Source organism: Amblyomma maculatum, chromosome 2 (assembly GCF_055883805.1).
Source record: "Amblyomma maculatum isolate TAMU_Amacu chromosome 2, ASM5588380v1, whole genome shotgun sequence".
NCBI lineage: Eukaryota > Metazoa > Arthropoda > Arachnida > Ixodida > Ixodidae > Amblyomma > Amblyomma maculatum.
This window is the reverse complement of record NC_139345.1, coordinates 201200614-201224809: the sequence shown is the minus strand read 5'-3', so window position 1 is coordinate 201224809 and position 24196 is coordinate 201200614. Positions and strand designations below refer to the sequence as shown.

The 24196-nt window shown below is 48.1% G+C and overlaps 5 non-coding genes across 5 annotated transcripts; all 5 read right to left on the bottom strand.

The window, feature by feature from the left end:
• Positions 1-1676: 1676 nt before the first annotated feature.
• On the bottom strand, positions 1677-1758 carry TRNAS-UGA (transfer RNA serine (anticodon UGA)). The gene has a single exon. It is a non-coding gene; the product is annotated as a tRNA-Ser (tRNA).
• A 5059-nt stretch (positions 1759-6817) lies between these two features.
• TRNAS-UGA (transfer RNA serine (anticodon UGA)) lies at positions 6818-6899 on the bottom strand. The gene has a single exon. It is a non-coding gene; the product is annotated as a tRNA-Ser (tRNA).
• Positions 6900-6984: 85 nt separating this feature from the next.
• On the bottom strand, positions 6985-7066 carry TRNAS-UGA (transfer RNA serine (anticodon UGA)). Its single transcript has one exon. It is a non-coding gene; the product is annotated as a tRNA-Ser (tRNA).
• An 85-nt stretch (positions 7067-7151) lies between these two features.
• Positions 7152-7233, bottom strand: TRNAS-UGA (transfer RNA serine (anticodon UGA)). The gene has a single exon. It is a non-coding gene; the product is annotated as a tRNA-Ser (tRNA).
• Positions 7234-12195: 4962 nt separating this feature from the next.
• On the bottom strand, positions 12196-12277 carry TRNAS-UGA (transfer RNA serine (anticodon UGA)). Its single transcript has one exon. It is a non-coding gene; the product is annotated as a tRNA-Ser (tRNA).
• Between the last annotated feature and the right edge of the window lie 11919 nt (positions 12278-24196).

Here is a 24196-nt window from a genome sequence, read left to right as displayed (position 1 = left end):
GTGCGATGTCATTTTGGCAGCCAGGTGAAAACAAGCGCGTTTCCCACCTTTTTATTTCAGCATATTCCAGAGCGTTACAGCACAAAAAGACACAGAATGCAATAATCCGGTAGGACACAGTTCTCACAAAGCGCATTGTGCGTAAGAATATACTTACCTTTACAGGCGATTGCGTCAGCCGTGCAGTATGCTGTCCTCCTTCGTATCACCGGCCCCGAACCAACAGTGCGATTTCAGAGCGAGTGCAATGTAGTCGGCGCATATACCTCTTAGTCACGAAGAAAAAAAATCGTCCATGCCTTCTTCTTTCGAGCATTTCAAACATGACACGGCGCAGCAGTCCTTCCGCCTGGTCAAAGCACAAAGAAACCCGGACACTTGCCGACACGATAAATGGCCGTTTGCGTTAAACACCACATGTAGAAGGCACTTCACAAGCGTACACACTTCTGTACACATATACATGCGAAACGCAACACATTTCACGAGGGCAAACAATCGAAGAAGCACATTCAGCATTCGCCTAAACGTGGTCGAAACACACCCCACCATGAGCGGCCATACTGCGAAATTTGAAAAGAGCGCGAGCGTGCGTAGCTACCGGCGGCCTCCTGGCGGTGAAATTTTGTTTCAGTTTAATTTTTAGAAAGCACTGGTGTGTAATTTTAATTATAACGTTATTTTTTGTGCTTTGTTTAGATATTGCGTTATATTAGCAGCGCCGCTTGTGTATAAATTGCTACGAAGTTACGCAGCCGTATCCCTCAGCATGTTAGATTGCTTGGCCGTTACACCCTAAGGCATATTCTCCAACCAAAGCACCACTTGGTATGCAAGAAGTTATTTGCAATAGCACAAACACCCAAAAAGCAAGGTGTAAGCGCGTTTTGAATGAGACAAACGTCCAGAAAAAGTGGTTTTGTTTTTGCAGTGTAGGCATAGCGGAGCCATCCCTCGAACGACAACAAGGGTCAGTTCACCGGCGATGCTTACCTGGTGCGGGATGTCGTCAAGCTTTGTTCCTTATACTTGAGATTCAGGATCACAAGAAGTGTAGTAGACCCTTTTTTCCTTATGTCTTGCAAGCGCCACCGCTCGCAGGCGACATCGGTGACCTTGCCAAATGCCGCAAATGTGAGCTTCACGTCTCCGTCCGGAATTCTGTGTGCCAGCGTACTTTCATGCGTACATCCTGGTTAGCTAGGTCAATGACGAGACTGCGATTTTTCACAACCAGCTCACCAGCTCTGACAATTTTCTTCACGGCGTCTTCATCCTTGAAAGTAACCACCCGCAGGTAGCTCCGATGGCGATGACTTCCGGTAGGAGCTGTAATTCAGCGAGCGCATCGCGGAAATCTTCCACCTGGTAAGGGCGGGCCCTGATATCTCAGTGTAAAATAACTGTGTTTACAACAAAGCGCCCTGTCAGCAAACTGGGTAAAACTACCTGGTATTCCCATCCTGCTGAAGAAACAGCGGCAAAAGACTTGTTACCCCTGCTGGGCCGCTGAAGCCGCTCCGACGGAGCCCATAACACACACGGCCGCTCGATAGCGAAGCCGGGAGTGGAATCCCTCGGGCCCGACTGCGACTGAGCGCAGTAGCACATGTTCTCGCCCTCGCGCAGGCATGACTACTTTAATTTAGTAAAACAAAGATGCATGGCCCATGTTACGCAGCCGACAGGATTCGAACCTGTGCGGGGAGACCCAAATGGACTTCAAGTCCATCGCCTTAACCACTCGGCCACAACTGCTTTTTTTTTCTTTATTGCCTGACTTTGACGCAAATACACCGCACTGGAACTCAAAACAAATGGAACAAAGGAATAATATATGTACACAAAGCTAGTTCGTGTCGCCTAACACCCACTGAGGGGCAGGCATTGTCATGTTAAAATTCCTTGAGCACCGTCAAAGTTTCCAGCTTTGCCAGCCACTCAGGAACACATGGTTGCAATTTAAGCATGTCGAGCCATCGCTGCACGCTTTCGCGGAAATACATGCGGGCTGGCCGCGCATCTGGATCGCAGTAATAACCAGCCATTCGTGCACGCCATATACTGTGGAGGCACATTAACATAACCTGGTCTAACGGCATATCATCATGGTTATCCAATGGCAAATACCTAATGCCATGGGAATCAAGTGGCAACTGTTTCTTATTGTCCTTTGCAGTACATCCCACAAATATACCCCCTCCCAGCAATGCAAAAACACGTGATCTATTTTCTCTGGCTGTTTGCAGATGAGACATTGGGCCCCCCACGGTAGGAACATACCCTTTTCCTCCATAAATGATTTTACACACAAAGTACCGGTATGTAGCATAAAGAAAAACGTTTTAGCTCCCGTAGCAACTTACATTTTCTTTACGCGTTTTAATACATTACTTCCTGTGCCGCCACAGTATAAAGCTCTGTACAACGGCACCGGGAACACCACTTCACAAACATCCTTGTATAATGTTCTCCTGTTAACATTACTTAAATACTCGTTCGAAAAACGCGCGCTTAGGAATTTTACGCTCACAACAATTTCCCTGAAGAATCCAAAAGGAGAATCCGGCATACATTGAGTATAAACTACGAAATCAGGCGACGCTCAACCGAGTCTTTGTTGACACACTGTGCGCAGAAATGGATCGCTGGCATCCCAAAAAAACATAAACCGGTTGACAATCTGTCGCACAAACAAATGACCCAGACCAAGCCCCCCATGCTTCACCTGCCGGAACAAATTTGTCCGACTGCACCTCTCCGAACTCGAGGCCCAAACAAACGCCACAATAACTCGGTGCAATTTTTGCACATTTACACGGGAGCAATGCAACACTTGCATTACATACCATAACTTACTAATTAAACACAGGTTGCAAACTGCGGCTCTTGCAAATATTGATAATTGAGCGCTTTTCCCTTTCTCCGCTTTTTCACGGGTTTCTTTGACCTGCTCTAGCCAGTATGGCTCGCTTTCCTTGTAAAGTTCTAAGAGCACACCCAAGTACTTTGCAGGCGTTGTAAACCACGACACATTAGCGAAAGTGTCGGGGGTCAGCTGCCACTCTCCGTGCCAAAATCCCAGGCACTTACCCCAGTTAACTTGACTCCCTGTGACTTTGCTAAAATGTTTTACCACTTCCATTGTCCTCTTTATACTCTCCTTATTTACACAAAAAACCGCAACATCGTCTGCGTAAGCCAGAAATTTGACTTCTGACTCCTGCAGTCGAAAACCATCAATGTCATTGTTTTGTAGAATGCTTAAACACAATGTTTCAATATAAATGAAGAACAAAAGAGGGCTGATGGGGCAACCTTGGCGCACCGAACGTCGTACGTTGATGGGGGCCCCCAATGATGTATTGACAATTAATCTCGTAGTGCAGTTACGGTACGCCAAGGCCACTCCCTCTCGAATAACAGAGCCGACATTAACATAGTCTAATATACTGAACAGAATAGTATGTGCCACACAATCAAAAGCTTTCTCCAAGTTCAACTGCAGTATCGCAACACATGCGTAAGTTGCATCGCAGCATTCGAGCACACTTCTCGCTTTGTGAATGTTCTGAAAGATGGATCGCCCTTTGATACCGCACGTTTGGTGAGGGCCCACTTGTTCGCATGTAACCGTTTGTAGTCTGCCAGCAAGAACCTTCATATAAATCTTGTAATCAACGTTTGTCAGAGCAATGGGCCTGTAAGACGACAACTGCCTAAGCTTATCTGGTTGGTCAGCTTTCGGAATAAGTACTGTGTGCGACGATCCGAAAGACGCAGGCAGTGCCTTCAGTTCATACGCTTCATTATATAAGGCACATAACAAAGGAGATAGCTGTTCCTTGAACGCTTTATAAAAAGCCGCATTCAGGCCATCAGGCCCGGGTGATTTCCCTGGGTTTAAATTTTCTATTGCCTGCAGCACTTCTTTTTTGCTTATTGGCCGTTCGAGTCTTTCTTTTTGTTCGTCATCAATTTTTGGCATCGCTTCAAGAAAGGATTCTTTAAAACGGTCCAAATAAACCTCTCGGGAGGAAAATAGCCCTTCATAATACTCTCGGAAAGCTTTCGCGTTTCCTTCGTTATCGGTTTCTGTGCGTCCTGCCCAATCTACCTCTGCCACGTGATTTCGCCTTGCATTTGCTTTTTCTATTCCCAACGATCTTTTTGTCGGCGTCTCATCCATGGCCAATTTTTCCTCTCTCGCACGCACCAGTGCTGCGCGATAATGGTCTTCGTCATTCAGTTGGTCTGTTTTATTTTTCTAACGTCGTCCATGTATAACCCTGGCGTGTTACACTTAACAATTTATCTAGCAAAGATCTTAAATGCATTTCATTTTGTTTTTCTTGATATGCAGCTGGCCTTTTCTATAGCTTTGATTTAATTGTTGCTTACACAGTTCCCATTCTTGACCCAGTTCGTGGGTGTCCTCCTGACAAATCTTACCAATTTCTTCTTCTACAAGTCTGGTGAATTGCTCGTCATTCAGCAGTTTAATATTTAACTTCCACAAATCCCAATTAAAACCGCTACCTCCCTTTCTTGTTCCAATTGTACACTGAACCATGCAGTGATCTGCGTACGTTACCGCCAAAACATAATAATCTTGGCATTTTGGAGCCAGTTCTGCGGACACTATAATTCTGCCAAGGCGGGCGTGGCTAGCACCCTGAAAATGAGTATACTGATCCCGTCGCTCACTCGTGAGACAGTCTGGAACGTCTTACAGTGCAAACTCGTCAATCAAGCGCGAAAGCACCTCTGTGCTACTGTCCCTAAATGCACTACGATGGCTATATTTGTCACCGGAGCTCAGTACACAATTGAAATCTCCCAGAAAGACAAGTTGCTTACCCATGTTCAAAATACTCCTCAACAAAATCAAACAAAGCAGCCATTTCATCAGCTACCGTAGGTGCATATATACAAACAGCACGCCACTCAGCCGAGCAAAAACTAAAATCGAGGACCACACCCCGACCCGACGGAAAAGAAGCATGCGACTGCACTACAAGACCCGGCAACTTCTTCACAAACAGGACGCATCCAGCAGAAGTACCGACTGCATCACTGACAGCTGCGTAAAACCGCGACGTGAAACGTTGCTCCATGCTCTCGGTCTCTTGTTGACCCTCGACTTTTGTCTCTTGAACTCCAAGTATATCGATGTCATTTTCATTTAAAAGGCGCAGGACTTGGCTCTGCTTCCTTTTCGCTGCTAGACCTCTCACGTTAAGGGTCGCAATCTTTAGTGACAGTACATAAGCCATTTTCTTAGAGTGAAAAGAGGCCAAGAGAATGGTGCTTACCTTTCACGTCTAGCATGGCGCTAGACGCTTTCGTTGATGCCAGAGCCATGAGGTTGGACTGGCAGACCTTGTGACAGAACTGATGCTTGGGCGAGTTGGTATGCCATTTTCTGAAGAACAGCGCGACTTGGACAAGGACGGAAGGAAGACAACACGGACAGGCGCTGCGACAGGGGCGGCTTTTCGGCAGCTCTCCTGTCCGTCGAGACATTCAGTCTTGGTTTGAAGGTCGCCTTCCTCCCTATTGGCGTTTTTATCGGCGGCTCGTCGTTGCTAGCTGCCTCTGCCTTGTTTGTCTCACTGGTGCTCTCGTCGTGGGCACGCTTCACCGGGCCTTGGACGTTGGTCGCTCGGCTACTGCTCTTTACGAGGGTTTCTTGTCGGCCCGTAGACTCCGGAAGTTCAATAGTTGAGCTCTCGGCATCGCTCACCCTTCCTTCTTCTGACGGTCCGTTGTTTGGTAGTGTGCCTTCCTCGTCTGGCCTACTGAGTATCTCGTCACCACCCCCCGGGGGCACTAACATGAATGTCGTTGCTTCTAGCGTTTCAGCTTCTACGACCCCTTTTGCGGCCTCTTCTGTCTCTGCGATACCATTTGGTGCTCCGTCATGTCCGCCCTCGCTGTTGGTGCAGTAGCCACTGCGTACGTTCGTACGCAATCTTCCTCGGAGTGGCCAAAACGCTTTCTTGTCGAACAACGCGGAATCTTACATTCTCGGCGCACATGACCGGTCCCGCGGCAGCGCAGGCACTGCATTGGCCGCCCAGCCACCACAACAAGGGCCAACTCCCCTGCTACTCTTATCTGGTGAGGCAGGTCTTCTATTTTCATCCCGGGCTTCAACTTCAGGAGCACGGTTCTCGTTGTTGAGCCCTTTTCGTGAACGCCCTGGACTCGCCACCGCTCACGGGACACTTCGGTCACCTCATCGAAAGCCGCAAAAGCAGTTCGGATATCCTCATCCGCCAGGCCATGCAACATTCAGTGGAGCCATAGCTTAGCCTGTTGATCCTCCGGGTCAATGATGGTACACCGTCGACCTTTCACATGAAGCTCCTTGAAGGCTAGCAGCCGCTTGGTTGCTTCACTGCTGCTCAAAGTCACCGCCCAGACATGGTTTATTTGGTAAGCCCCCAAGGCCACCACGTCAGGGAGCGTACCAGTCTTGGCCAGAGCGTCCCGGAAATCTTCAACCGTGAAGGGTCGCACTGGCACGTCACCGTGCAAAAAGAAACTGTGTTCAAAACAACACGTCCGGTGGGCAGATGCGGCAAAATGATCTGATATTCCTTATCATCGTTTCCGTCAAGCCTGTTACCGCGGCCAGCCTGGCTGTAACCGCCGCTCCGCCGGAGCTCATGATTCTTTGTCCGTACACGCCGGTGGCCGGAAGTAGAATGACTCGGCCACGACTTCGGTTGCGCGACGTAGCAAATGTGCTCGCACTCACGCATGCATCAATATTTTTATTTATTAAAACAAAGATGCATGGCCCATATCACGCAGCCGACAGGATTCGAACCTGTGCGGGGAAACCCCAATGGATTTCAAGTCCATCGCCTTAACCACTCGGCCACGACTGCGGTTGCGCGACGTAGCAAATGTGCCCGCACTCACGCATGCATGAATATTTTTATTTAGTGAAACAAATATGCATGGCCCATATTACGCAGTCGACAGAATTTGAACCTGTGCGGGGAAACCTCGATGGATTTCAAGTCAATCGCCTTAACCACTCGGCCACGACTGCGTTTGCGCGACGTAGTAAATGTGCTCGCACTCAAACATGCATGAATATTTTTATTTAGTAAAACAAAGATGCATGGCCCATGTTATGCTGCCGACAGGATTCGAGCCTGTGCGGGGAAACCCCAATGGATTTCAAGTCCATCGCTTTAACCACTCGGCCTCGACTGCTTTTTTTTTATTGCCTGGCTTTGACACAAATACACCGCACTGGAACTCAAAACAACAGGAAAAAGGAATAATATATGTACACAAAGGTAGCTAGCGTTGCCTAACACCCACTGAGGAGCAGGCATTGTCATGTTAAAATTCCTTGAGCACCGTCAAAGGTTCCAGCTTTGACAGCCACTCAGGAGCACATGGTTGCAATTTAAGCCCGTCGAGCCATCGCTGCACACTTTCACGGAAATACATGCGGGCTGGCCGTGCATCTGGATCGCAGTGATAACCAGCCATTCGCGCGCGCCATATACTGTGGAGGCACATTAACATAACCTGGTCTAACGGCATATCATCGTGGTTATCCAATGGCAAATACCTAATGCCATGGGAACCAAGTGGCAACTGTTTTTTTATTGTCCTTTGCAGAACATCCCACAAATATACCCCCTCCCAGCAATGCAAAAACACGTGATCTATTGTCTCTGGCTGTTTGCAAATGAGACATTGGGCCCCACACGGTAGGAACATACCCTTCTCCTCCATAAATGATTTTACACTCAAAAAACCGGTATGTAGCATAAAGAAAAACGTTTTATCTCCCTGAGCAACTTGCATTTTCTTTACGCGTTTTAATACATTACTTCCTGTGCCTCCATGGTATAAAGCTCGGTACAAGGGCACCGGGAACATCACTTCACAAACATCCTTGTATAATGTTCTCCTGTTAACATTACTTAAATACTCTTTCGGAAAACGTGCGCTTAAGAATTTCACGCTCAAAACAATTTCCCTAAAGAATCCAAACAGAGAACCAGGCATACATTGAGTATAAACTACGAAATCAGGCAACGCTCGACCAAGTCTTTGTTGACACACTGTGCGCAGGAATGGATCGCTGGCATCCCTAAAAAACATAAACCGGTTGACAATCTGTCGCACAAACAAATGACCCAGACCAAGCCCCCCATGCTTCACCTGCCGGAACAGATTTGTCCGACTGCACCTCTCCCAACTCGAGGCCCAAACAAACACCGCAAAAACTCGATGCAATTTTTGCACATTTCCACGGGAGCAATGCAACACTTGCATAACATACCATAACTTACTAATTAAAAACAGGTTGCAAACTGCGGCTCTTGCAAATATTGATAATTGAGCGCTTTTCCATTTCTCCGCTTTTTCACTGGTTTCTTTGACCTGCTCTAGCCAGTATGGCTCGCTTTCCTTGTAAAATTTCAAGGGCACACCCAAGTACTTTGCAGGCGTTGTAACCCACGACACATTAGCAAAAGTGTCGGGGGTCAGCTGCCATTCTCCGTGCCAAAATCCCAGGCACTTACCCCAGTTAACTTTACTCCCTGTGACTTTGCTAAAATGTTTTACCACATCCACTGTCCTCTTTATACTCTCCTTATTTACACAAAAAACCGCAACGTCGTCTGCGTAAGCCAGCAATTTGACTTCTGACTCCTGCAGTCGAAAACGATCAATGTCATTGTTTTGTAGGATGCTTAAACACAACGTTTCAATATAAATGCCGAACAAAAGAGGGCTGAGGGGGCAACCTTGGCGCACCGAACGTCGTACGTTGATGGGGGCCCTCAGTGACTTATTGACTATTAATCTCGTAGTGCAGTTACGGTACGCCAAAGCCACTCCCTCTCGAATAACAAAACCGACATTTACATAGTCTAATATACTGAACAGAATAGTATGTGCCACACAATCAAAAGCTTTCTCCAAGTCCAACTGCAGTAACGCAACACATGCATGAGTTGCATCGCAGCATTCGAGCACACTTCGCGCTGTGTGAATGTTCTGAAAGATAGATCGCCCTTTGATACCGCACGTTTGGTGAGGGCCCACTAGTTCGCATATAACCGTCTGTAGTCTGCCTGCAAGCACCTTCATATAAATCTTGTAATCAACGTTTGTCAGAGCAATGGGCCTGTAAGACGACAACTGCCTAAGCTTATCTGGTTTGTCAGTTTTCGGAATAAGTACTGTGTGCGACGATCCGAAAGACGCAGGCAGTGCCTTCGGTTCATACGCTTCATTAAATAAGGCACACAACAAAGGAGATAGCTGTTCCTTGAACGCTTTATAAAAAGCCGCACTCAGGCCATCAGGCCCGGGTGATTTCCCTGGGTTTAAATTTTCTATTGCCTGCTGCACTTCTTTTTCGCTTATTGGCCGCTCCAGTCTTTCTTTTTGTTCCTCGTCAATTTTTGGCATCGCGTCAAGAAAGGATTCTTTAAAACGGTCCAAATAAACCTCTCGGGACGAAAATAGATCTTCATAATACTCCCGGAAAGCTTTCGCGATTCCTTTGTTATCGGTTTCTGTGCGTCCTGCCCAATCTACCTCTGCCACGTGATTTCGCCTTGCATTTGCTTTTTCTATTCCCAACGATCTTTTTGTCGGCGTCTCATCCATGGCCGATTTTTCCGCTCTTGCACGCACTAACGCTCCTTGGTATCTGTCTTCTTCTATCAAGTTAATCTGTTCTTTTATTTTTCGAATATCCTCTATCCATCTGCCGGGTGCCTTACATTCCTGTTCGTGTAGTTTTGCAAGCAAAGCCTTAAGCTGGGTTTCTGTAATTTTCTTCTCGTACACCAGGCAACTTGATCGGTCAATGGCTTTAATTTTAATCTGTTCCTTGCACAACTCCCACTGTTTCCAGATTTCGAGCAAAGTCCCTGGCCTCACTTTAATCAATTCATTCAATACCACGCGTCTAAAGGCATCATCATTAAGCAATTTATTGTTCAATTTCCATAACTCCCAGCTAAATGCATTGCTTCGTTTTTTGGTGTCGAATAAGCATTGCACCAAACAGTGATCCGTGAATGTCATAGGCACAACTCGATATTCATTGCATGAATGAATCAAATTCAGCGACGCGTAAATTCTGTCCAGACGCGCGTGGCTAGAACCTTGGAAGTGCGTGTACTGAACGGCACGCGGTCCTTCCAAGCAATCAGCCACATCCTCCATATTTCATTCGCTTATTAACTGGCATAACATTTCAGTGCTCTTGTCTCTGAATCCGCGTGTGCTGGTTTTGTCTCGAGCATTCAGTACACAGTTAAAATCGGCCAGCAATACTACCTGCCTTTCCGTACTTAACTGCTGCATAACATTCTCGAAAAACACTGTTCTTTCCTCCACACAGTTAGGAGCGTACACAGAAATAATGCGCCACTCAACACCGCTGTATACACAATCAGCCACTACACACCGTCCAGAAGAGCATGAGGAGTAGCCCTTTACAACCAGACCAGGCAGCTTTTTGACAAACAATACACACCCGGCCGATGTCCCAACTGCGTGGCTAACAATGGCGTAAAATCTAGCTGTGAAACGTCGCACCACGCTCCCGGTCTCTTCCTCCCCGTCAACCTTAGTTTCTTGCACGGCAAGCACGTCAATATCGTGGTCAATTAAGAGCCGGTGCACCTGGCTCTGCTTCTTTTTGCCTGCCAATCCCCTGACATTTAACGTGGCTACTCTTAAGGTGGTTTCGGGCGCCATTTTCATCAAGCGTGAAGAGACCGAAAGCATGGTGCTTACCTCTCCCGTCTAGCGCGTTGTTAGACGCCGTCGTTGGATCCATCCCCGTCCGGTGCGAGCGGCTGACCCGGCAGCGGGGGCGCTTTATCCGCTGCCCGTCTCTCTGATGATATGTTTGGCCGCGGTCGTAGCGTGGACCGCCGGGATTGCCCTGTTTTTGCTGGTGGCTCGTCGACGCTGGGGGCTGACGCCTGGTTACCTTCGGGTTCGGACTGTGTGTGGCATCGCTTAGCTGGGGCTGGGACGCCTGGCTTACGAACACCGCTGGTGTCCGAGTGCTCCTCCCCATTATCCTCTTCCATACCGTTTGCCGGCTCAAGTGACTTGCCTTCATCATTGCTTGGGAGCTCAGGTGCAGAGTATGCTCTCCCCACATCCCTCGCAGCTATGCCGCTTTCTGTCGAGTCCACCGACGAATGAGTCTCCCGTGTCTGCGTTCGCACCTCTCCGGCACCCTTCGCCGCCTCCTCCGCCTCGACCACGTCCATGGTGAGCTCCGCCGACCGTTCCGCAGTTCCATGTCCCGCGGCCGAAGCGTACGAAAGCACACAGGCAGCCTCGTCATGTCCGTAGCGTCTACACTTTGGACAACGCGGTACCTTACATTCACGTCGAACGTGACCGGTACCGCGGCAGCGCAGGCACTGCATCGCTCGCCCAGGCACCACGACAAGGGCTAGCTCTCCGGCAACTCGCAGCTGGTGAGGTAAGTCGTCGACCTTAATGCCGGGTTTCAATTTTAGGAGCACAGTCCTCGTGATGGACCCCTTCTCCTTGACTCCTTGAACTCTCCACCTTTCCCGGGTCACCTCGGTCACATTCCCAAACGCAGCAAAAGCCGTCCGGATGTCGTCGTCTGCCACACCGTGCAACATCCAGTGAAGTCGCAGCTTCACCTGTTGGTCCTCGGGATCGATAATGAGGCAACGGCGTCCCTTAACTTCGAATTCCTTGAAAGCCGCTAATTTCTTCGTTGCTTCTGTGCTGCTTAACGTGACCGCCCAAACATAGTTGATCTGATACGCCCCCAACGCCACAACGTCGGGGAGCGCAGCAGCCTTGACCAGGGCGTCGCGGAAATCCTCGACCGTGTATGGCCTGACTCGCACATCGCCGTGGAAAAAAAGCGTGTTAAAAGCAACGCGTCCGGTGGGCAAAGTTGGCAGAATAATCTGATACTCCTTATCGTCCAAGTCGTCAAGCCTGTTTCCGTGGCTTAAAAGGGCCGCTATCGCCGCTGCGCTGGAGCACATGATTCTGCGACCGCTCACTACGGTGGCCGGAAGTAGAATGCACTCCGCCGTGACTACGGTTGCGCGACGTAGCAAATGTGCTCGCACTCACGCATGCATGAATATTTTTATTTAGTGAAAGAAATATGCATGGCCCATGTTACGCAGCCGACAGGATTCGAACCTGTGCGGGGAAACCCCAACGGATTTCAAGTCCATCGCCTTAACCACTCGGCCACGACTGCGGTTGCGCGACGTAGCAAATGTGCTCGCACTCACGCATGCATGAATATTTTTATTTAGTGAAACAAATATGCATGGCCCATGCTACGCAGTCGACAGAATTTGAACCTCTGCGGGGAAACCTCGATAGATTTCAAGTCCATCGCCTTAACCACTCGGCCACGACTATTTTTTCTTTTTTATTCAGCATGGTACGGCCGACCCTCTTGTTTATTGCCATACTTTGACAAACACTGCACGCGCAAAAAAAAACACTTCATTCAATCTTGACACCAGCATCCTGCCAGAGCTGCTTGATAGGCCTTGTCTTGTTTAAAATTCTTTGAGCAGGCTCAAATTTTCCATCCTGGGTAGCCAATCGGGGTTACATGATTGTGATCTCACCACTTGCACGAATCTGTGCACATTCTCCTTAAAGTACATGCGGGCCGGTCGCACGTCTGGGTCGCAGTAATAACCAGCCATCCTGGAGCGCCATATACTATGGAGGCCCCAGATCATTACTTGGTCCAACGGGAAACCATCCTCATTTTGGATGGCCAAAAATTTGATGCCGTACGGATGAAGCGGAAACTCTTTTTTAATGGTTCTTTGTAAAACATCCCAAAGATACACCCCCTCGCAACAGTGAAGAAATACATGATAATTGTTTCGGGCACTTTGCTTATTAGGCAATGCGTACCCCATGGTAAAAATAAACCTTTCCTCTCTAAGAACTTTTTAACTGGTAGTGTTTCTGTATGTAATTTGAAGAAGAAAGTTTTTATTCCTGGCTGCACTTGCATTCTTTTAACTCTTTTCAAAACGTCCCCACCGTTGCCTCCATTGTACATGGCTCTGTACACTGGCACTGGAAAAACAACATCACACAGATCACCGTATAGCTTTTTCCGCTTCACTTCACTTAAGAATTCTGTCGAAAAACGCGCTGTAAGAAATTTCACGCTGTTAGCCACTTCTCTAAAATAACCGAAGATTCTCCCTGGTAAACTCTTGGTATCCACAACAAAATCAGGCAAAGCACGGTTCAATCTTTGGCACACAGTTCTTAAGAAAGGGTCACTAACATCTCGGAAAAAGAAAAACCTGTTGACAAGCTGGCGGAGAAATAGATGTCCCAGCCTGAGACCACCGTCTTTCACACTTCGAAACAAGTTCGTCCGCTTGCACCGTTCCCAGCTCGATGACCAAACAAACACAGCTAGAATACGATGTATCTTCTGTACATTTACCCGGGAACAGTGCAACACTTGCATGACATACCAGAGTTTGCCTAAAAAGAACACATTGCACACCGTCGCTCTTGCAAAAATTGATAAATATGCCCCCTTCCATCTATCTGCTTTTTCCTGTATTTCGTTCAGTTGTCCTTTCCAGTATGCATCACTGTCCCTGTAGCTGTTTAATGGAGCTCCTAAGTATTTTGTGGGGGTTGTTACCCAGGGCACACTTGCAAAAAGCTGTGGGGTCGATGGCCAATTGCCATGCCAAAATCCCTGACACTTTGACCAGTTCACTTTGCTTCCGGTTGCCTTCCTGAAACTGTCGACACACAGCACTGCCTCGCGTATACTATGCTGATCCACAGCACAGACCGCTAGGTCATCCGCGTATGCGAGCAACTTGACTTCAGCTGCCTGCAACTTAAAACCTTTAACTGCCGCGTTTTGGATAATGTTCACACATAGCGTCTCTATGTAGATGGCAAACAAATGTGGGCTGAAGGGGCAGCCCTGGCGTACCGAGCGTTGCACCTGAATGGGGGCCCCCAGACTCTTGTTAATGATTAATCTAGTAGTGCATCCCCGGTACGCCATGGCCACGCCCTCTCTGATTACTGAACCTAGGTTCACGTGATCCAGAATACACAGCAATATTTCGTGGGCTACACAGTCGAAAGCCTTTTAGAAGTCCAGTTGTAGGATGGCTACACATTTATCCATTAGTTCACTACACTCGAGCACCGATCTTGCCGTGTGTATATTTGTCATAATTGACCTCCCCTTTATACCACACGTTTGGTGAGGACCAACAATATTTGTAATAACTGGCTGCAATCTTCTAGCTAACACTTTCATCAATATTTTGTAATCTACGTTTGTCAAAGCAATTGGTCTATATGCTGTGACTTGCTTCAGCTTTTCCTCGTCATTTGTCTTGGGAATAATAATAGTATGAGATAGTCCGAAAGATTGCGGCAATCTATTTATTGCATAGGCTTCATGGAAGAGCGCTGTCAATATTGGAACTACTTCGTTCTTAAATTCTTTATAAAAAGCCGCACTTAGGCCGTCTGGCCCAGGCGACTATCCCATATTTAAACCATCGATCGCTTTTTCTACCTCGATTTCTGTGATTGGCATCTCCAATCTTTCCTTCTTATCCTCGTCTAGTCGCGGCATAGCTGCAAGAAACTTTTGTTTGAAAGCTTTCATGTCGACCGCATTTTTGCTGAACAGTTCCTGATAATATTGGAAGAAACCATGCCTGATATGATCGTCTTCCGAAGATAGCACGCCGCCCCATTCGATCTTATCAATGCGGTTTTTCTCGGCATGAGCCTTTTCAATTCCCAGTGCCCTTTTCGATGGCGTCTCGCCCATGGCCCAATTTTCCGCTCTTGCAATGCTCCTCGGCATCTGTCTTCTATCAGTTTAATCTGTTCTTTTATTTTTCGAATATCCTCTATCCATCTGCCGGGTGCCTTACATTCCTGTTCATGTAGTTTTGCGAGCAAAGCCTTCAGCTGGGTTTATGTAATTTTCTTCTCGTACAGCAGGCAACTGGATCTGTCAATGGCTTTAATTTTAATCTGTTCCTTGCAGAACTCCCACTGTTTCCAGATTTCGAGCAAAGTTCCTGGCCTAACTTTAATCAATTCATTCAATACCACGCGTCTAAAGGCATCATCCTTAAGCAATTTATTGTTCAATTTCCATAACTCCCAGCTAAATTTGCATTGCTTCGTTTTTTAGTGCCGAATAAGCACTGCACCAAACAGTGATCCGTGAATGTCATAGGCACAACTCGATATTCATTGCATGAATGAATCAAATCCAGCGACGCGTAAATTCTGTCCAGACGCGCGTGGCTAGAACCTTGGAAGTGCGTGTACTGAACGGCACGCGGTCCTTCCAAGCAATCAGCCACATCCTCCATATTTCATTCGCTTATTAACTGGCATAACATTTCAGTGCTCTTGTCTCTGAATCCGCGTGTGCTGGTTTTGTCTCGAGCATTCAGTAAACAGTTAAAATCGCCCAGCAATACTAACTGCCTTTCCTTTCTTAACTGCTGCATAACATTCTCGAAAAACACTGTTCTTTCCTCCACACAGTTAGGAGCGTACACACAAATAATGCGCCACTCAACACCGCTGTATACACAATCAGCCACTACACACCGTCCAGAAGAGCATGAGGTGTAGCCCTTTACAACCAGACCAGGCAGCTTTTTGACAAACAATACACACCCGGCCGATATCCCAACTGCGTGGCTAACAATGGCGTAAAATCTAGCCGTGAAACGTCGCACCATGCTCCCGGTCTATTCCTCCCCATCAACCTTAGTTTCTTGCACGGCAAGCACGTCAATATCGTGGTCAGTTAAGAGCCGGTGCACCTGGCTCTGCTTCTTTTTGCCTACCAATCCCCTGACATTTAACGTGGCTACTCTTAAGGTGGTTTCGGGCGCCATTTTCGTCAAGGGTGAAGAGACCGAAAGCATGGTGCTTACCTTTCCCGTCTAGCGCGTTGCTAGACGCCGTCGTTGGATCTATCCCCGCCCGGTGCGAGCGGCTGACCCGGCAGCGGGGGCACTTTATCCGCTGCCCGTCTCTCTGATGATATGTTTGGCCGCGGACGTAGCGTGGACCGCCGGGATTGCTCCGTTTTTGCTGGTGGCTCGTCGACGCTGGGGGCTGACGCCTGGTTACCTTCGGGTACGGACTGTGTGTGGGATCGCTTGGCTGGGGCTGGGGCTGGGACGCCTGGCTTACGAACACCGCTGGTGTCCGAGTGCTCCTCCCCATTATCCTGTTCCATACCGTTTGCCGGCTCAAGTGACATGCCTTCCTCATTGCTAGGGAGCTCAGGTGCAGAGTCCGCTCTCCCCACATCCCTTACAGCATTGCCGCTTTCTGCCGAGTTCACCGACGAATCCGTCTCCCGTGTCTGCGTTCGCACCTCTCCGGCACCCTTCGCCGCCTCCTCCGCCTCGACCACGTCCATGGTGAGCTCCGCCGACCGTTCCGCAGTTCCATGTCCCGCGGCCGAAGCGTACGAAAACACACAGGCAGCCTTGTCATGTCCGTAGCGTCTATACTTTGGGCAACGCGGCACCTTACATTCTCGTCGAACGTGACCGGTACCGCGGCAGCGCAGGCACTGCATCGCTCGCCCAGGCACCACGACAAGGGCCAGCTCTCCGGCCACTCGCAGCTGGTGAGGTAATTCATCGACCTTAATGCCGGGTTTCAATTTCGGGAGCACAGTCCTCGTGGTGGACCCCTTCTCCCTGACGCCTTGAACTCTCCACCTCTCCCGGGTCACCTCGGTCACATTCCCAAAAGCAGCAAAAGCCTTCCGGATGTCGTCGTCTGCCACACCGTGCAACATCCAGTGAAGTCTCAGCTTCACCTGTTGGTCCTCGGGATCGATAATGAGGCAACGGCGTCCCTTAACTTCGAGTTCCCTGAAAGCCGCCAATCTCTTCGTTGCTTCTGTGCTGCTTAACGTGACCGCCCAAACATGGTTGATCTGATACGCCCCCAACGCCACAACGTGGGGGAGCGCACCAGCGTTGACAAGGGCGTCGCTGAAATCCTCGACCCTGTATGGCCTGACTCGCACATCGCCGTGCAAAAAAAAAGCGTGCTAAAAACAACGCGTCCGGTGGGCAAATTTGGCAGAATAATCTGATACTCGCTATCATCCATGTCCTCGAGCCTGTTTCCGCGGCTGGAAAAGGCCGCTATCGCCGCTCCGCTGGAGCACATGATTCTGCGACCGTTCACTACGGTGGCCGGAAGTAGAATCACCACTCGGCCACGACAATTTTTTTTCTGACATAGTATTTATTACATGTGATTACGTGCAGAAAGGGTTATGTACACGGACTATATACAAGCACTCAGTCACTGATGAGCTGCACAACAGAAAACACAACTAAAATGGAGGCAAAGATAAACACCGTGCCACCAGTGGAAACCAATTAGGTTTAAAGTCATTTACATTATAAATGTCCTTCAGTTGCACCATCATTCTGCTACAATGGTGTCTAGTGGAACAAAAGGTTCAATGTTGCGATCCAATATGCGTGTCTTAGACAGGCTGTGAAGTCTAGTAAGGAAAAACATGTCATATGGGTCGTAATCAGATTGTGTAAAAGCAAGATACCGCACACTGTACGAATTTAGAGCAAATGGTTCTTTAGAGTTCTTTGCAGCACGTCCCAAGAGAGAATTGCGTTTGCAATTAATGAAACAGTGCTCAATTGTTTCAAGCACATTACACAGACGGCAGTTTACAGAAGATACAAAATAATTTTCTATGGAGCATTGTGTTAACAGGTACTAGAGCAATTCGGTGTGTAATTTAATGAAAAAATGTTTTCGTGCAAGGAGAAATCTGCATTTTGCGCACCCTCTTTAGCACATCACGACCCTTAAGATATAAGTGTAATGAACGATACAGTGGTGGCGGAAAAGAGCATTGCTATCAATTCCATGTATAGTCTTTTGCACGAAACAGAATATAAGTACTCATTCGAGAATCGTACTGTCAAAAACATCACCAAAGCATAAAGTTCCTGCATAAATCCTAATAACTGCGGGCGGTCAGTAAAACATGAAGAAACCACTAAGTTGGGAAGCAAATTTATGAAATTAACTTGCAGGACAGCTCTAATAATCGGATGTGAACAATCACGAAAAAAGAAGAAACGGGCAACTAACTGCCTTACATACATATGCACTAGGCCGAGCCCCCTGCACAAACAGGTTATCACGTCGAATCGGTTCAAAATTTGATGACCAAATAAACGCCGGAAATATTCTGGGAAAACGCTGGATGTAATGTCTAGCACAAAGGAGGCCCTGAAGCACGGATTAAATTTTTGTCGCCAGAAACAGGTTGCAGGCCTGAGCCCGACCGAACACGCTCTTTCCAATAAACTGCACCTGACTTAATTGCATGCAGTTGATCGCCCAGATATTTAGGGGGCACACATGACCATTCAACTCCTGCACATAGGGGCGGTGTTGAGCCCCAAGAACCAAAGCAAAGGCCAGAACTCTTGGAGGGAATCATCTGAACACCAGAAACAATGCCAAATTATTCTAAGCTGGATATAACTCTTTCTGTGCTTGGTTCGTCAGTGCAGAAAAACGCAAGATCATCCGGATATGCATGCACTTTAACCTCATTTCCAAGGAGAGGGAAGCCATGAATACTACAGTTATGTAAAACACTCAAAGTGGCTCCAAGCAAAGAGCACAAAGCAGCGGAGACATCGGACAGCCTTCCCTCACAGAAGAGTTGATTGATACGGGGCTTGATAGGTGGCCATTTACAATCAGGCGAGTCGAACAATTCGTATAGCGAAGTTACATCCCCTTCAGTACTACAGAACCAACATTCGCTCGCTCCAGAAGAGAAAACAGAAATGAATGACGAACTCGATCAAATGCTTTTGCGAGGTGAACCTGAAGTAAAGCAACCTGATCATGGGAGCAGGAGCACGATTCCAAGATTGTGCGCGCAATGTGTACATTACTTTGAATGGCCCGCCCCCCCCCCCCCCCCCCCCCAAGCCGCACGTCTGGTGAGGGCCAATGAGAACCGACAGAAGTAATTGATCAATTGCCCCTTGTACCTCCTGCTGGGTGAAAGAGCTACTAATTACAGAACAATCATCTGAAAAAGGGGTCACCAGGAATGTGAAACGCGAGTTAATGTCAGAATTTCTCACAGGAGGAGTGTGACTAAACAAGATTGAGTAATAATCCACGAATATGGACGTAACCTCATTCGTACTCATAACCAATGAGCCTTTACGCATTAATCCCGGAACCAGCTTTGCAGTGGCATGATGCCGTTCATCAAGCAATGCTTGCCGCATCGGGCTTTCGCAGTGCAAAGTACGCTTGACAGGAGATCGAATTAAGGCACCCCTGTATCTTCCGCATCATGCCGTTTGACACTAGCAATTTCGCTTGACACGAGATCGAATTAAAGCACCCCTGTATCTTTACGCATCGTGCCGTTTGGCAATAGCAATTTCATCGGTATATGAGCCAGGTGATTCCCATTCTAGCTCATACAGGTTGCACAATCTTTTCTTAAGTGCCTGCTCCTGATGTTTCCTGCAAAAGATTTAATTGAACCAAGTTCAATCGCTATCGCACGTATTAAAGTTACGTAATAAAGTTACTCTCTTACATCTCTTTCATTAGACCTAAGCTAGAGTATGCATGCATAGCATGTTATCCTCACACTAAGTCAGATATCAAGCACCTTGAGAAAATACAAAGAAAATCAGTTCGGTTTATATTTAATAAATTCGCTAGGTTTGACTCACCCTCTCAAACAATGACAGATAATTCTTTTCCCACACTTGAATCCCACAGAAAACAGCTGAGGCTAGAATTCCTTTCTCTCCTGATAAATAACAAGCTTGCAATAAACCAGTCCCCTTATATATATCCTGCATCAACACGCTATACGAGACATCATCATCCTGACTCGCATGCAGCACAAAAAGACTACGCCCTACCATCCTCATCTTAACCAGCCAAAGGACGAGACACAGGGAAGAGACCAGGACAAGGCTGGACTAGCAACCGATATACCGCACGCGTTAATAAAAGCCAATTCATCATTATCCAGAGTGATGCAGTCTTGCATACACCTTAGAAGTCCGTCCTGTGGCAAAGAATATAAGTCCTCCACGTCAATGCTCATTGCAGAGCACCTACCCGAATTTCTGTCCATTAAAAAACCTAGCACCTTAGAAGAACTCGGAATCGAAAACGGGTCCTCAACTTTCAACACCTTTAGATGCTTCTTCAAACATCCCGAAATCTTGTACTGCCAGGTTCGACGTTCCGAAAAAAATGGTCCTGAAAGAAATGTCCGTCTTGTGCGTCTTCGCCGAGAAGAAAACATCCAAGTTGGCATCCGTAGCTGCCTTCACCCTCGAACGTAAAGCCTTCAGGTTGTGGTCATCTAACCAAGCGATAGCTTGCTTTTTGTAAGACGATGGCTTCGCTTTCACCTTCTTAAAATTCTTGGTAATCGCGGCCGAGGCTTTTTCAGAAAAAAAGCTGTCGGGTACAACGTCAAAGAAGCCGAAACGCCGACGAACGACGAAATGCCGGCAATATTCGCAACGTGGCGTACGGCAGTGCCGACGAATGGGTCCTCACGGTTGCAGCGGAGGCAGAGAGGTGGTCGGCCAGGTATTAGAACGAGGCTCTGCACTCCACACACAGCTGATGTGGAACATCACCAACGCTAAGCCCTTCGGCAAGAGTCAGTCATATCTCGGCTAAGCGTCTTCATCTGTTCCCTGTCGGCAACGGTCCAGTTTTCGCTCGAAATCGAGATCACTGCCATAAGCTTGCAGAGCCTCACAAGTAAGAGTCATCCAAGAGTTCAGACAGCCAGAGAAGTTTCACCTTTATGACCTTCGGTTCCGGATCGACAACACAGCGACGGTTCTTAACCAATAAATCTCCACATGAGACTAGTTTTCCTTTTAGAGTGCGCCGATTTACACGCAACCATCCAGACATGCGACATTTGAAATCCGCCTTTTGCGCGTGGATGTGGCGCCATCATGCGGGAGCGGGCGGGAAAAACATTTAGCGGCAGTGTAGCAGACGACGCGAAAGCGCACCATACGAAATGGCCACGCCAACGCTGGTAGAAAGCGAAAGCTTCCCTCCTTTTTTGGCCTCGGAGCGGAAAGCAGTGACAGTGATTGCAGCATATCATGTTCACGCAGTATGGGGGAAGGTAGAGCGTTTTCACAATCCACTCATAACGCACGTACGCATATACTATCTTCGTATTGTAAGAGCGTGTAGCGCGGGCCGTGTTCGACGTGACAGAATGAGACGCTCTCAGCGTGCAGGTTTTCGGCAGACAGGAGAGCGTGGGGGCAGAGAGAGAGAGAGAGAGAGAGAGAGATCTTAAAGGGCAAAGCAGCCAGGGGTTTGTTGATGCTGCAGAGCTAGGTGGAATCGTCTCCTGTGACCTTGAGCGGCGCATATGCGCGGGGTGTCTTGAGTTACCGAGCACAATGCGGTCACCGCGGCGCCGGCATGGTGCAATGGGCGTCGCTTCCTCCTCGCGTCATCTACAACCGTGCAGCTATAGGATTTCATCCACGAAGATCAGCAGAGAGGCACATATATACACCCCGTGAAAAGGGCATTGTCCCGGCCGGAATGAACACCTGCAGGAAACGCGCTGCATTTTTCTGGCAATGGATGATTCAGAGCTGTAGCCGGTTTCTGGCCTCAGGAGTCAGAACGGATGTGGTCGCAGTGGTGAAAAGGTTCTCGGTGCACAAAGAATGGTCATTCTGTTGTGAAAGGATCTCTAACGTTCATTTCTGCCTCCGCCGCGATTTCTGCGGAATCAACAACTTGGTGACACATGTGAATCTCCTACATATCGGATGCGCATCTCGGTCAGGAACCAACCCTGTTCTACGTCCAGAGCGATCCATTCTGCAAGTGAACGAGCATGAACCCTCCAAGAGACTCATTTATTGTGCCGGGCGGTTTCCTTGCCGTTGCAAACGGTTGGACGTAGACCACGATTATCAAGCTCCCTAACGAAGTGCATCTGATTGCGTAAACCAAAGGAACAAAATCCGGATGTTTTGGCGTGCACGAAGGCGAGCCTTTAATTTAAAAAAATACTGTGCGTTGTGCAAGAGTGTCAAGTGCGTCATATGCTCCGAGCGGCAAAAACACAGATACTACAGGTATGTATGCATCTAAACAAAATATGCATGATGAAGAGTACCTACTGGAGTTTTCAGCCAGGCTGTAGCGCACCAGGGATAGCTGCAATGAGGATTTTTTCGGTGCGTGATTGCTTTAGTTGCGCCGGGGCCTGAAGGCGATGTATTTTGTCCTTTCTTTTTTTTATGTGCGAAAGGGCTAGGTAGCTTAGATATCACAGGCGGCTCTGTGCGCTAGGCCGTAATATTTAGCATGTTTTATCATGACTGCCTAACAAGAAAAAAAAAATACGGCGTTTTAATGCACTGCCGTTCGCGAGCCTCATGACCAGCTCAACCACTCGGCTCGCGAACGGCGGTGCATCACAACAAACGCCCAATTTTTCTTTTCTTTTTAGTCAGGCGGCAGTCGCGATAAAACATGCTAATTATTACGGTCTAGCTCACACAGCCACCTGTGATATCTGCGCTACCCGGCCCCTTCGCACATAAAAAAAACAAACGACAAAATACATCGCCATCAGACGCGCCGAACAAATGCTCATTTCGGCTATCACTGGTGGGTTACAGGCTTGGTGCAAACTCCGGTAGATACTTTTCATTATGCACATTTCCTTTAGATGCATACATACCTGTAAAGAAGTGTTTTTCGCACAGTCGAGAGTACGCAGTAGGTAGCTAAGGTCGGCCATTCACATCTTGACGCTTGGTGGCCCTAATTGTAGCTTCACGTCGTTGTTGGCCGCGGCTCGGCGAAGGAAACCTGAAAAACCGCGTCTTGCATCTTGGCGCTTAGAGAGTGGCAACCGTACGCGGCAGATGTGGTCGGCATCGCTTTTCCAAGCCTGTGACGGCCACCGTGCCACCCGGTGCCGCCAGCCCCCGTGCACTGGCGGCGCCGAGAAACGCCGTCGACGCCGCTCAATGTGTTTCCATCGGTCGCCGCTACGACTTCGCGCATGCGCAGAAAACTCGCGCAAAAGGCGGATTGTCCAATAGAGCATATTTCTTCCAAATTCACCACGTTCCGAAGGGCGTCTCTGATGTCCTGGGCACGGTAGGGAAGGCCGGCGAGGCCAGCATGCAGAAAAACAGTCAATGACAAGCTTACCAGTTGGGAAACGGGGAAGGACATTACGATAATCATTACTGCTAGTATTAACCTGATTATTATGTCTTTGCCAGAGGCCGATTTAACCTACCACACGGTATTGCGTCTTCGTCCAGTGCAGCAGCAAATGCTGTCGCGGTCGCGCATGCATAAATACTTTAATTTAGTAAAACAAAGGTGCATGACCCATGTTACGCAACTGACAGGATTCGAACCTGCGCGGGGAGACCCCAATGGTTTCAAGTCCACCGCCTTAACATTTAGGCCACAACCTTGTTCTGACAGCCAACAGAAGGCATCACATTATACTACGTGCAGCACCAGAGAAATAATGGAAAAAATCAAAGCTGTAATTCTTTAATGAAATTGTCGCGTTAAAATTCTTTCAGAGTGGCAAAGGCTTCCAGCCTTGGCTGCCATTGGGACCCACACACAGGTGCCTTTTGTACCTCATCAAAACCTGAAATGCTATCGCGAAAATACACCCGTGCCGGTCCTGCATCAGGGTCACTGTAAAAACCAGCCATGAGGGAGCGCCACACAGAGTGTCGGCCAGTCCCTGATTATGTGGTAAAATGGAAAACCACTTTGACTATCCATCTGATGCCGTGTAAATCGAGGGGGAAATCTTTTTTAACCGTTCTTTGCAGAACAACCATTGAAATACACCCCTTCCCAGCAGTGAAGGAAAATATGAGCTATTGTTTCGGGTAGCTTGCATATTAGACAGTTCCCCATGGTAAGAAAAAACCCATTTGTTCAAGGAATATCTCCACTGGCAGTGTTTCAGTATGCAGTTTAAGGAAAAAAAGATTTCATGCCCGGTGCCAACTGT